Source organism: Corvus hawaiiensis, chromosome 17 (assembly GCF_020740725.1).
Source record: "Corvus hawaiiensis isolate bCorHaw1 chromosome 17, bCorHaw1.pri.cur, whole genome shotgun sequence".
Lineage (NCBI taxonomy): Eukaryota > Metazoa > Chordata > Aves > Passeriformes > Corvidae > Corvus > Corvus hawaiiensis.
Window position 1 is genome coordinate 8,261,075 of NC_063229.1, and position 13,284 is coordinate 8,274,358.

Consider the following 13,284-nt stretch of genomic DNA (forward strand, 5'->3'; position numbering starts at 1 on the left):
GGGAGGAAGGCGGCTCTCGCCGCACATGCAGCCCCCGCCGCGCACCCGCCGCCCGCGCCCCGCCTCGCGCCCTGCCCGCCCGGTGCCAGCAGCCGGCTCCGCTCGCCGCGGCCGGTCGGGGCTCCGCGCTGCTGCCGGGGCTCCGCTCCTCTCCGTGCACGGCTGCCGGGGCTGCGATCCGCTCCGTGCCCGGCTGCCGAGGCTGAGATCCGCTCTGTGCCCGGCTGCCGGGGCTCCGCTCCGCTCCGCTCCGTGCCGGGGCGCCAGGGCTCCGCTCCGCTCCGTGCCCGGCTGCGGGGGCCGCGCCGCCGGCTGCCGCGCAGGATGCCGCGGGAGGCCGAGCGCCCGGCGCGGGGGAGCCGCCGCGGCCACCGCCCCAGGTAAGAGCCGGCGGGGGCTCGGGGGGCGGCGGGGCGGGCACGGCGGGGGAGCCCAACTTCTCCGTCCCTCGCCGCTCCGCAAACTTTGCCGCCGCTCGGCGGGGCTGCGGCGGGCGCTCCCCGCGGGTGAGCGCGGGCTCGGCCCGGCCCCGGGGTCGCCGCCGCCTCGGGCAGTGCAGTCCCGCGCTCCGGGGTGCCCCGGTCTCCTCGGTGTCGGCGGGCGAAGCCAGAGGTTTGATGCCTCCGGCGCGGCTCCGCCAGCGGCGGGTCGGAGCACACCCTCCAATTAAAGCAGTCCGATGCTTGGAGAGCCGCAGCTCCTTTTTTAACCGGGGGTATCTTAAAACATGCTCTTCGGGCTCCTTCCTCCCCAAGAGCCATCTCCCCATTTCTCTCGCTGAGACCAGAGCGTTCGTGCCCATTCCGTGCCCATTCTGCGCGGGCTTTGCTTGGGGCGCGTGTGGATGTGTGGCTGCTATGCCTGAGGAACCCAGCGGGAGCCCTTAGAGCCGGCCGGGTAACATCTCTCTTCACAGAGCCACATTTTTTTCTAACAACAAACTAAAAATAACTGTTCTAAAACTAGCACTTTCCTCATTTAAAATGTGGTTCCCAACCGGCTGTGCACAGGCCTTCTGGGAGCGAGAGCTGCAGCCGCATCTGCTCCCTGGTGTGCCCTGGCCCAGTGCTGCCACTCCAGGTGCCTCTCGCCGGGCATCCGGGGAGCCCACCCTGTGGCATCTGGGCTCCTGCGGGCACTGGCCGTGGGTCTGGGAATGGAGGGACGCGGTGGATGCCTCTTCATTTTTGTTTGGTTTCTGACAGTTTTAACATCCTGCACAGTCTGGGGAAATCTGCCCTGTCTTCTCATCTAACCTCATTTTATGCATGAACAAGACCAGTTACAGGAGTGATGGTGTAGGCAGCGGCAAGGAGGGGCAGGCTTAGGAGTTCAGACATAACTTCATAAGACAGTGCAGTGCACCTCAGGGAAGCCTTTGGACCTGAGAGGGCTACGAAGGATGGGTGGCTCCACCAGAGCTCTGGTTCTCCAGAGCTTGCTTGCATGGCCTGAGGAAATAAATGGTGGGATGTGCCTCTCCGTCCCTGCTCCTAGGCTGGTATTTGTGCTGTTAAAATGCCATGTGTTGCAACGTAGTCTTGCATACCACTGAGGAAATCTCAGCTCATTACTGTTTCTTTGGGACCTGTTTCTGTCTCTTCAGAGTACCCAATGCACAGAGCATGGCTGAAGCCTGCAGTCTCTGCACTCATAGATTCCATGCCTGGGCTTTGCCAGGTTTTCCCTATGGTTTTCCCTGGTGGATGCTCTCCACCTCTTTCAAGAGCACTGAGTAAGGAGTATTTGCAGCAAACAGTTATTGGGGTTGGAGATCATTGTCCTGGTACATCAGTTTTCAAATACTGAAAATAAATTGTTTCTCTGGCTTTGAGTCTGAAACGGTTTCTCCGTGCTGGTGCTGTGTTTGTTTGTGTTCAAGGCCAAAAGGTGGTTCTGCTGCTCATTGATGAATTCCCTGAAATGTTGACAGTACCCTGAGAGCAGCACAGGGTAGAGCCCACTGAAATCTGAATAAGCTGGCCCAGATTCTGTGCTGACTTTTGTCTCACGTACGTCTCTGCTCCAGTGAGGTGAGGGTCAGATCAAGTGAGGTTTGGTCTCTGTATGAAATGCCGGTTGCTGAATAATACAGTGCTGAAATTGGTGGGCTTATGAAAGAAAAAGTATGTGCTGTTTCATAGGTAAAAAAGCCAGCTTTGTTCCTGCCTAAAAAAAAAACCCCTGCCCTTTGCTTTTTGGTGCATTGACACTTTATATTATGATATGGTGATTTCATACCTATGACAGAGAAGTGGCTACTGGAACAAGGTCAGTTTTAAAACTCTTTTTCAAAAGAAGCTAGCAGGCCTCCAGAAAAAAAAAAAAACAACAAGAAAGAAAAGGTTGTCTTTGGGTTAAAAATAACACTTAAAATCCTGTTCTTCCTAGCTCCATACCAAAAGATATGATATTTTAATGAATTAAATGCAATGTCATATTTTAAAAATTCATAGTTCTTTCTTGTGTGTAAGGATTCTGATAAAAGGGTCGCAATGTACCGTTTTCTGTTTATGTTGTCTGGTCCACTTTTGCGGGTATTTTTGCACATTAAAAATAATACTGAGCTTGCAAGGCTTTATTTGTAGCAAATTTTACTTTTGTCCTCATAGTCACTATCCCATAGCAGTAAAATTTGGCTGCAAATATTGCAGAGGGAATGTTTGTTTATTTGAAACCCCTTTTTCAACCCATGGACTTTATTTCGTTAGAAGGATTAGATTGTTCATGAAAGCTTTGAAACAAAACTGGACTTCAGGTAGGATTTAATCTGCCGTTATTCCTTTAAAGTACAATTACATATTTTTTCATGTTAATTAGTTGTTATATTTTAAAAGTAAAGAAAAACAGCATGAAAAAGAAATGGTGTGGTGACACTTGGGTTCTTCCGACATCATGTCGCTAAACAGAATTTGTGCATAAGGATACAGCCATGTATGAATTTGTGTCATTATCTTTTAACCATGTGGTTATGCAACTGCGTTTGGGTTTACAAGCAATGACACTTCTCTGCAGATAAGTCCATACATATCCCGAGGCACAGGCCTTTTTGAGTGATCTGCTGTCTTGAAAAATTACATGTAGAGATGAGGTGGGTGTGAATCCCAACCAGATGCCTTGCCCGAGGTTGTAGGTGGGCACGGTGTACAGCTCCTTGCTGTTCTCGGGATCTCTTTTGTCTCTACCACCAGTTTATCCCATGGTGTTTCTTTGTGGAAGGGGTGCCCGATGGGGAGGGATGTCACCAGCTCTGCCTCAGATCCTTTGTTGCTCTGGGAATGTCCTGCCTGTGCCCTCAGCACCCGTGTGCTCTTTGCTCTGCAGTGAGCAGGGTCACCTGTGTCACTTTGCACTCAGGGCTCTGTGTGTGGCCGCTCTGGGCTGGAGGTGAAGGCACAGAGCTCTGGCTACTCCAGCGTTCACAGGGCTCATGCCTGCATGTCCCTGTGAGCTGTTTTGCTTGTGAAGTCCCCGCTCTACTCCAGCAGAAAAGCCAAGACTTTGTGGCTGGATTTGGGCAGCAAATTGCTGCAGACCTGGAGTATGGGTTTTGACTTGGACTCAGCTGTTCACCCAGCATGGGCTGGGTGCCCACTACCTGCTCAGCTCTGTGGGACATCTGTCTCTGCAGTTCTGCCCAGTTTGTGGGTTAGTTTCTGCTCTGGAGAGCTGTGGAGGGCTCAGACGTGGGGCTCTGCTCCTGCCGGCAGCCACTGCAGAGACCCATCCTCCCAGTGAGTTCACAGTTTCTTTTTCATTTAGTCATCACTTTCTATTATTTGCAAAGTCCATAAAAGGAATACAGCACATTACAGTAATTTTCAGTTTCATCCTTTGCAACAACTCTGCTTTCAGAGACTAGTCCAGACTTTAGGCTGGTTTTGTATCTCTTTCATTTTTCTTTCTTTTCGCTGTCCTTTGTGCTGTGGCAGGAAGAAGGGAGTTCTGTGTTATCCTGTTGGGGAAGGGTTGTTGATGGCAGTTTTGTACTGGTTCTGCAGGACAATGTCCGGGTAGCAAAAGTGGATCCTTCTCCAGCAGTGTCTGCCTTTTGTTATCCCACAGGGCTGACTGGGACGCCTGCAGAGGGTCTAGGTTCTTTCTTTTCTGACAGAAGCTGTGGGACTTCTTGGTGATGCTGTTCCTCAGATCCTCTTGCAGTGTGGTTGGAATTCTTGCAAATGCATATCTCAGCTCTTTGACAGCACTACAGGACCTTCTGTTTTTTCCTTTGAGGGCCTGTGGGACACGGTGGGCCTGAGCAGGCGGTAGCTAGCAGCGGGGTGTGGGGCCCCCAGCAGCCTCAGAGCTCCCTTAGCTATCGATGTTTCCTGGTGCGTGTATGGCAAACGGGGATGCAGGACTCTGCTGGGAGGTGGGAGCACAAGGAGACACTGTTCACAGCATGTGGGTTGTCTGGGGGTGCCTGTGCCTTGGTGGCTGGGCATGGTGTTTGTCTTCAAACACTGGGTTTCTGAGTGCTGTCTCAGCTGCTTCTGCACTGCTCTGGCCCAGCCTCGGTGGTGGTGAGGGTGCACGCCAGTGCCAGCTGGGGGTAGCTCTCCCCAGGGGCCCTAGAAGGCATCTTTGAGTAAAAGGTGGGGGACAGACCCTGCTAAGCTGAGGCCCCTGCATTTTTCTTCTTGAGAGCAGGTGTGGTTGTGCCCTTGGGCATAGGAGAAGCAGCCAGCCCAAAGCTGGTCCATCTGTGCTCCAGCCCAAAGCCGGTCCATCTGCTCCAGCCCAAGGGCTGGATTTGAGTGGATCATTCATTGCTGCTACACCTACAAGCTGAAAATCAAAGTGCTTTTCAGAAAGTGTCTCCTTTCTGCTGGGTGCCCCATCTCAGGATAGCTCACTAAACATAAGGCAAGGTTGCAATACTCGTTGCAATATAATGACATTTCTTCAAGAAAGGGCAGCACTTCTGTGTTTCCAGTCCTGCCCTCCTGCTCTTGTCTGGGAAATCTGCACTTGCCTTCTCTCTGCCTGCTGTGCCCTGTTCTGCTGTCCTGCTTTTACTCACTTCCTTGCCCCTCTGGCAGGGCCATCCATGAGCCTGGGGAAAAAAAACCAGCAGAACTCATTCAGTTTTGACTCTACTCAGTGCTGCACTTCCTAATTTCAGATCTCTTGTGAGAGAGCCATGCCTTAGCTCACACTCTGCAGGACTGAGGCTCTGGGCTAAGTGCCTGTTAACACTGCTATCACACTCTTGTGGACAGGGTCTGCTCCCCAGACAAAGCAACCTTGCTTTTCTTGCACTGTCACTGCTGTCACATGTGCTGAATTTGGCCCTGCCTGGCTCATGATGGAAGCTGTGGCTGTGATGGAGGTGGTGCTGGGCTTGGTGCTTGTCAGAAGCAGCCACGGATTTGTGGCTGCCCTGTAGGAACATTTAGCTAGGTGCCTGTAGGAGCAGAGCTGGGGGCATCCTAGCTCAGTTTAGGCCAGTGGTGTGTCAGGGCCGGTCAGTGCATGGGGTAAAGTGGTCCTGTGCTTTGGTTATGGCAGTTCTGTGAGCTTTGCTGACTGGGAAGTCCTTCACAGAATCATGAAAGCAGAATTCTTTGTCCAATACCCTTTTGCAGATACCCCCTGCCCCTCTTTGTTGCTCCTCCCTGCTACAGTACTTCAAAGAACACCAGGGGAAGGAGATATGGGCTCGCTCCTCTTCACTTGCTGACACTGTCTCGCTCACCACTGCCTATTCAGGTGGGGTTTTGTTAATCTCTTACCAATTGACTGTAGCCAGTGGCATTAACAAGCTTGAAGCTTGAGACCCTCAACTCACCTGAAGCTGCTGATGGCCAGAAGCTTTCTGCAGCCAATGATGGGATGTGAAGGGAGTCGCCATAGAAACATCTTGGGCAATAAATGGAGCCTTGAAAGCTCTGAATGCCTTTTGGCAGGAGCCTACATGTGAATGTGGGTACAGGTAGTAGTGTGCACCCTGCAAACCAAGGCTGTGAGAGAGACATTTGGAAACAGCAGCTGCAGGAGCAAGCACAGGATCTGAACGCTGCTTTGGTAAGCTGGCACTTCCCTGAGGTTTTGATGGCAAAACGGAGTCAGAGCAGGAGGGTGTGATGTGGTCCCAATATGGCCTGGCAGGAGGGAGCTCATTCCCACACGTGGGCTGTGTGCAGTTCTGTGCAGCAAACAGCCCCTCTTGGGTGCTGCAGCCACAGGCTTGGGGCAGCTTCATCGCCAGTGCTGTGCTGGGGACTCAGCGCAGCCTCTGTGGGTGACACCTGCTGGTCTCTGGATTCCTTCTGGAGCACTGCTGCCCTTCCCTGTGCTCTGGCACTTGAAAGCTGTGTGCAGGCAGGCCCCAGCCCAGCCTAGGAACAGCCCCATGCCCACCTGAGAGGTGTTGGAGCTGGGTACCCTGGGGCGTGTGTCCCCTTGGTGCTGGCCTGGGTCTGCCCCCTCGGTGCCCCTCTGCTGCCTTCCTGGGCAGAGCCTGGATGCCACTTGCTGCCTGTTTGCTCACAGGTCACAGGCTGGCCAGGGAGACTGACCACCTGGATGGGAGCCTGTGAGGCAGATGGATCCTCTGGCTCTGAGGCCCCACTGTTGGCCAGAGTCAGGGAGGACAGATAAAGGTTTGGCTGGTCCAGAGAAGCCATCCTGGTCTGGCCATCCCAGGAGGGAAGAGAGCTGGAAGGGCCAAGCCCTTGTTCTGACAGCCTCCTGCTCTGGAATGGCTGTTCCTCCGTGCCAGACAGTAACTTCTGTGTGTGCCTGGGGATGCTGCACTCCCTTCTCCAGTCCTGCTTCCTTGTGTCTTTGTCTGTCACACTGGGATTATCTCCCTCTGCTCCTACTGCAGCTGCTTCCCAGAATCCCAAATCCCCAAAATGCTGTTTCTCCAATAATCCTTGTCATTAAAAGTGGCTCCTAAGCTCTGAGCACCTCCTCCTGTCCTCATCACCCTCTCTGGAGAGAAGCAGTTTGAGTTGTGCACATACTAACACTGAGCAAATAATCTTGTTAATTTGGGACAGAACACTGCTTTGTCCCCTCCTCTGTCACTACCAAACTCCAGAGCTACCCTTGGATCTTTCTGTATTTTCACAATTCAGTGTTTTTAGCTGTGTGGAAATGTGCTTTCTTCCCTGTTGTTATGGCTCCAACTAGGCATGTGGCTGTTGCTGACAGCGTTGTGCCTGTGTGGGAGAGGGAATTGTTTCCCCTGCCACTGGAGTCTGGAAGGTCGAGGACGGACAGGTGAGGGAGGGGGTTGCTTTGAGAGCTGGACTTCACCAGCTTTCTGAACTTGGCTGCCTTCCCACTTATGAAATACAGCTAAACCTTTTGATGGCAGGTAGGAATAGCTGAGCATCAGCAGAGTCCTTAAGAAATTACATCCCTGCTTAAACTTCTAAAAGTCAGCTGAACACCCGTTTGCTACAGCCCTCCCGGCTGTTTCCCAGTGGCACGGTATTTTTTGCAGAATAACTCCTGCTGCGGTAATACCGTCCCAAGGCAGGGCACCCCTTCGCTGGACATCCTCAGCTGTGCCGCAGGAGATGGGAATTCTTCCCGTGGCAGCTCTCGGATGTTGTGGCGGTGCGAGGTCAGCCGTGCCCAGGGCCAGGGTCCGGCTGGTGCCGGAGGGACGGGGGACGGGCGGGGGGCTCCTCCTCGGGCCGGTGCCGGCAGAGGGAGCCATCCTTCCTCCTTTCCTATGCACAGCCCGCCGAGCCAATTAACCAATTAATCTGAAAGGTGCTGTGAGAGGTGAGCTGAGAACCAGGATCCTCCACGAGGTAATGGCTCTGCTCGTCTCGCTGAGGCTGAGAAATGACTGTGTCTTTCCCAAATTCCTCTTTGCTTTGTTGCCCAGGTTCATCTCTCAGGTGAACCCTTGGGTGGGTTTGATCTGGCCCAGCTTCCTATGGCCGTGCAAAACAGGAGCAGCCTCCGAGGCAGGTATGGCAGAGGCTGGTGCCAGTGCCTTGGCCAGCTGGGCCTGTGGGCAGGGGACAATCCTCAGGCATGCAAAGGACTGGGGCTGCACCTGTGAGTCCCCGTGGATCGTGGCATGAGTGACCAGGTGCTGTGGCTGACCCTGCAGATGTAGACGTGGCCTCTCCTTGCCTTGCCCAGAACTTGGCAATTAGTGAAGGCAGACAAGGGCTTTTGAGCTGGAGCTGTGAAGTCCTGCCTAGAGGATTGACTGTGGTGCTGACAGATGATGCTGCTCCCATCCTTGGTACTACAAAGCAATGGACGTATGAAATGAATGCAAGCACTGAACCCTCCCCAGCTGGAGTAGCCACCACAGGTGAACATTTAAGGATTTTTCTCTGAAAAAGCTGTTTACATTTTTGTGCAGTGGGAGACTCGTGTCTGGCGGGGAAGGATGTTTGAACCATCAGTTGAGGCTTTAATTGGTTTTGCACCTAGAGTGCTAATGTATTTTAGTGGATTAGATGGGAAGTGGGGTGGTGCTTTGCTGCTCCAGAACTGGAGATGCGAGCTCACATCACAGGACTGAGAGGCTCAAAGTGTTGTGCAAGGAGAATGGCAGCTTCTCACTCTGCCACAGCTGCTGCTTTCTGGTTAATGCATTTGTAAGGGTTCAGTCTGATTTCCTCTGCTCTGGCTGTGAACATGGCCTGTAATGGTGCTGCCAAGTGTTTTGGGCCTGTTGTGGGATAGCCTTGGTAAGCAGCTAAGCCCCACACAGCCAATTACTCACTCCCACATTCCCAAGTGGGTCATGGGAAGAGGAAAGGAAGAGTAAAAGCAAGAAAATGTGTGGGTGGAGATAAAAATGGTTTAATAAGTGAAAGTGGAAGAAGAGAGGAAGAAAACAAGGGATGCAAAGGCAAACACACACAGCCTTCTGTGCATAGACTGATGTCCAGGCAGTTCCTGAGCTAACGGTGACAAACCCCCCCTGAGATCCCTCCTCTCCCTTTTTATTGCTGAGCATGATGTTAGATGGGATGGGGTAGCTTTGTGGTTGGTCTGGGTCATCCACTCCCAAACTGTTGTGCCCCCCCCAGTCTATTTAGTGGGGGACATGGTGAGAAGCAGAGAAGGCTTTGACACTGCAAACGCTATTTGGCAATAGCTAAAATATTAGTGTGTTACCAGTTTTGTTTTGGTGGCAAATCTAAAACTCAGCACCAAGCAAAGCTGATTAACTCCCTCCCAGCCATACCCAGTACAGGACAGTTAAACACCTTTTAGTGCTTGTACTGAGGGAGATGCCTTGGCAAAGAGCCCTTGTCAGACCTGGGCAGCGGGAGATGGGGCCTCTGTCCTGTGGATCTGATGGCCAAGGCACACTCAGGCTGTCCAGGACAGAGGCATGGCACTTCCTGGGGTACTGCCAGGCATGGTGTGTCTTGGGAGAAGCTGGAGAAACAACGGAGTGCTGGAAAGCAAGCCTTGGTAAGCAGGACTGTGTGTCAGTGATGAGCTGCTCACTCAGCTGGTGTAAATTACCCTCAGTCCTTCGGAGTGCTGGAGCTGGCAGGACAGGGTCTGACCTGTGACTGCTCAGGGCTGCTGCTCAGCATCTCCCTTCAGTTCCTGGCCACAGGCTCCGGTCAGATTTGGTGCTTCTAGGGAGGCGTTTTCCAAACCTTAGGCTGTCCCAGAAGGAGAAAATCCTGCAGCTGAGCCTGTGTTGCTTATTGTAAGCACTGTTGGGGTTGTGAAAAGCTGCTGTGAAATAGAAACGAGAGGGAGGGACTGTGAAGCACCAGGCTGGAAGGCCTTTTCTTTAAACTGCAGCTGAGCTGGGCTTAGGCAGAGGTAGAACACAATGTCTGGTCCTGGTTTCCAGAAGGCAGCACATGCATTTCCCTTGTGAGCGATCAAAGGCTGGGACTGAGACTCATCTCTATCTTTTTTATATCTAGTCCATCACTATGCTGTCTGGTGCTTCCCAAGTATATATAGAAATAGCTATTTTTTTTCCTTTGTCCTCTTCTAGCCAATGCCTGGAGTTTTGGGTAACTTTTTTATATGTTTTATATGTTTTTGTGTTTGAGAATTCTGTGCCTCTGTGTACCAAGATGAGGAAAGCTGTTTCATGAGTGAATGCTCTTGGTGTTCTCCACCATGGGGGCCTGAGGACTGCCCAGATGCAGTGCTCGTGTCTGGTTTGGTCCTGAACCTCTCAAAGGTTTGTTATCAGCCCTGCTCAGGGCAGCTGTGTCTTGTTTTTCTGTTTTGGAATCACAGTGACTGTGTGTTCAAGGTGGGAGTTTTGGTGTCATGTCACTGTGAGGTGTGATGGGATAGGTGAGGGGCAAGAGGGGTAGAATGACTTCTTGGCTGGACACTGCTTGGCTCTGAATGGCCAAACTCTGCCTGAGGCTGCTGCCAGCCCAGCAGCCTGAGATAGGTGGTGGTTTGGAGAGGAGGACACAAAGGAACACGTCCTCCTGTCCTGCAGTCCTCCTGGTTGACACAGCCCAGTGTCCATCTGGAGCAGTGGGGGTCTGGAGATCGGTGTGGCAGCACACAGCGGGTGCATGAATGGTTTGGGATTTCAGCACTTTTGCAAGTGACTGCGTGGATTGGGGGTGGTGGGCTCTGCACTGGGGACTTGGGGCTGTGTGAATGGGTTCTAACATGACTGTCATAAAAGGAGCTAGAAAGGAGTGAGGAGGGAGGAGTGAAGCGGCCCAGAGGACAAAGGGACTGCCAGCAAAGGTCTGCAGTGTAGTGCCAGAGCAGGATGCAAAGGGTCAATGTGTGTGAGGGTGACAAAGCTGGAGAAAGCTGTACAGGGAAGTGGCTGTGTCTGTACATGTGTGCTGCCAGTTCTCCCTCTTTCAAGCACGGAGCTGCTTTGGGGAAGAGTCAGGGGTGCTCAGAGCCAGTGTCTATCAGTTTTTTTGGTTGTGAGGGTCTTTCACTGTCAGTGTGGCTGTTGTACCAAGTGGACAGGGTTGGGTCAGGGGAGTCCTGCATGTGCCCTGAGGCATTCTCAGAGAGATCCCTTGCTGAAGCCATGCCAGGCTGCCATCCTGGGGTGGGGCAGGAGGACTCGGAGCTGCAAATGGCTGCACCTGCCTGGGTGAGTGTCTGTGCCCTCTCCTGCATGCTCACACTCTCACATGTTCCAGCACAATCCTGCTTGCTGATGTGTATATATATCTCCTTGGCTCTATTCTTTCATGTGCGCTTTGTCCATTTGCTTTTCTGTCCTCCTTGTTGCTGCTGTAATCTCTCTCTCTTTCTCTCTTTGTTTCCTGGGCTGCTTTGCTTCCTCTTGCTTCACCATGTCCCTCTTTATTCCTTTTGATAATAATAACATTAGAACCTATGTACAAGGCCCCAAGGTCCCTGCTTTGTGCAGATACATGAGGAAAGACCCTTCAAAGCCTGTGTGCTGGCTTGAGAGGATTCTTACAGTCTCACTGTTTCCAGGAGTGTCAGAGGCAAAGGGCTCGATTGTGAAATAAGGCCTGTGCAAAACCTCACGCTGTGTCCTCTGTCCATCCAGGAATGTCAGAAGTGAAGACGCTGGTCTTGTTTGATGGAGTTTTACACCAAAGCCCTGAACCACTGTGCCTGATGGAGGAACTGGATGATTAATCTCCCTTTATCAGTTGTGCTGAGCAGAGTGGTTGTTCCCAGGGCTCTCAGTCTGTCCCTTCTTCATTGTGCCATTGGTTTGGTAGTGACATTAAAGTGAAGCTACTTGCAGATTCTGTTCCAGTCTGCTGTGTTCACGTGCTTCGAGCTTTCAGAAATGTTCTCCCTTTCAACTGCAATTTGCACATTTGGCCTCTGCTGAGAGGTGATGCTTCAATGGGATGCTGAAGTCTGGTGGTTGGAAAGCAGTGTTTCTAGTGATACACTGAGCTGTCTTGCTTTGCATATGTGATACCCACTGTATTTCCTGTGCTTGAGGGCCCTGTGTGGCTGCTGGATGCTGGTTCACAGTCTGCAAATACAGCAGGGGAGGGATGGTAGAGGAGGAATCAAATCTTTTTCTTCACTTGACAAAGTGGTCAGAGTTTCTTGCAGAAGGAAGGCTGGCACTTTATCTGGCTTGCAAATCTTATCCAGAGGCTCGCTGACTTGTCATAAGGACGTAGCTCTGCTGTGCTAGTCCATCATCATTCAGACCATAGATAGCAAAGGGCTCTGAAATCAGGAGACACATTTAACACTTTTTGTCCCTCTTAAAGTCCTCCAAGGAATGTACATCCTGTGTGTAGTGGTCTCTTTCAGCCTTGCTCAACCACACTCCAGTTTTCTGATGCTTCCACTTTAGCTTTCTCATAGGTGAACCTTCTGTTATTTATGCTTGTGTCCCGAATCTCCTTGCTGAGAGCTGGATTTGGGAAAAGAGCAAGCAGTAAAATCAAAAGCCATCACCTGTTCCTGTGGTTTGCTGCTCTTTGCAGCCCTTTGAGTTTATATACAGCAAATGTCTGTTGCAAAGTCTGTCCCTGCAAACAGCAACAGGCTGTTTTGGGATGTTTGCTTTCCCTGTGATTTCTCTTTGAGCAGCACAGCCTGTAAGCAGGGTCATGACTCAAGAACAGTAGAAGGAGACAGGGGTGGGCTGTAGCAGCAGGACCCTCTGTTATTGTCTCTGCAGTAAAGAGCAGAGGGGCTGTAACACCCATGCCAGCCCTTTTCCTGGGCACCGTGGACCACTGTGGAGCCTTTTTGCCAGCACTTACATTGGTCACTGTGTTGGACCTGGCTGTCAACAGGATCATCTCCTTCTTTCTTTGGGCAAAGTGCCTCAGAGAGCCTGAACACACTTTCCAAGGAGAAATTTGGTGTCTCTTCTGAGCCACAGACCTGGGGGATGATGTCATTTGTTGATGCAGCAGGACTGGCAACTCTGGGTCCTGCACATGAAGATTTTGGGAATTCTACCGGGGAGCACCTGTGTGTCAGTGCTGGCAGCAGAGAGCAAAGCCAGGGACTCCCAGAGCGGGTGGCCAAGGTCCCTCTTGATGAGATGAGGCTCACCACTGTGGGAGGGGGAAGTGGGTGATGTTAGCTGTTGCTGCCCTTATGTCTGCCCCTGGTTGCTGTGTACCTGCCTGCAGCACTTAGGAGAGTCCCTGATAGCTGAAGGTGGAAGAGGAGTGTGATTCCTCTCTGGGCAAGTCATGTTGGTGAAAAATAAACTGGATCTGGCCAGATGAGATTTTTGAACAGCACCTGTAAGTACTGTTGGGGTTGCTCTGTGGTGGCTGCTTCTCCATGAGTGTGTATCGCTTTGGACTCATCCTGAAGCTGTTTGGAATGTGGACAGTGGCATCATTCTGCTTGCAGGAGGCC

The 13,284-nt window shown here is 52.1% G+C and overlaps 1 protein-coding gene across 1 annotated transcript in view; it reads left to right on the forward strand.

Moving 5' to 3' along the window:
• Nucleotides 1-307: 307 nt before the first annotated feature.
• Nucleotides 308-13,284, forward strand: part of CDH22 (cadherin 22) — a 76,715-nt gene continuing 63,738 nt past the window's right edge. The window contains exon 1 of the mRNA XM_048321763.1: nt 308-380. The gene's annotated coding sequence lies outside the window, so the exon portion shown is untranslated. The remainder of the gene's footprint in view (nt 381-13,284) is intronic.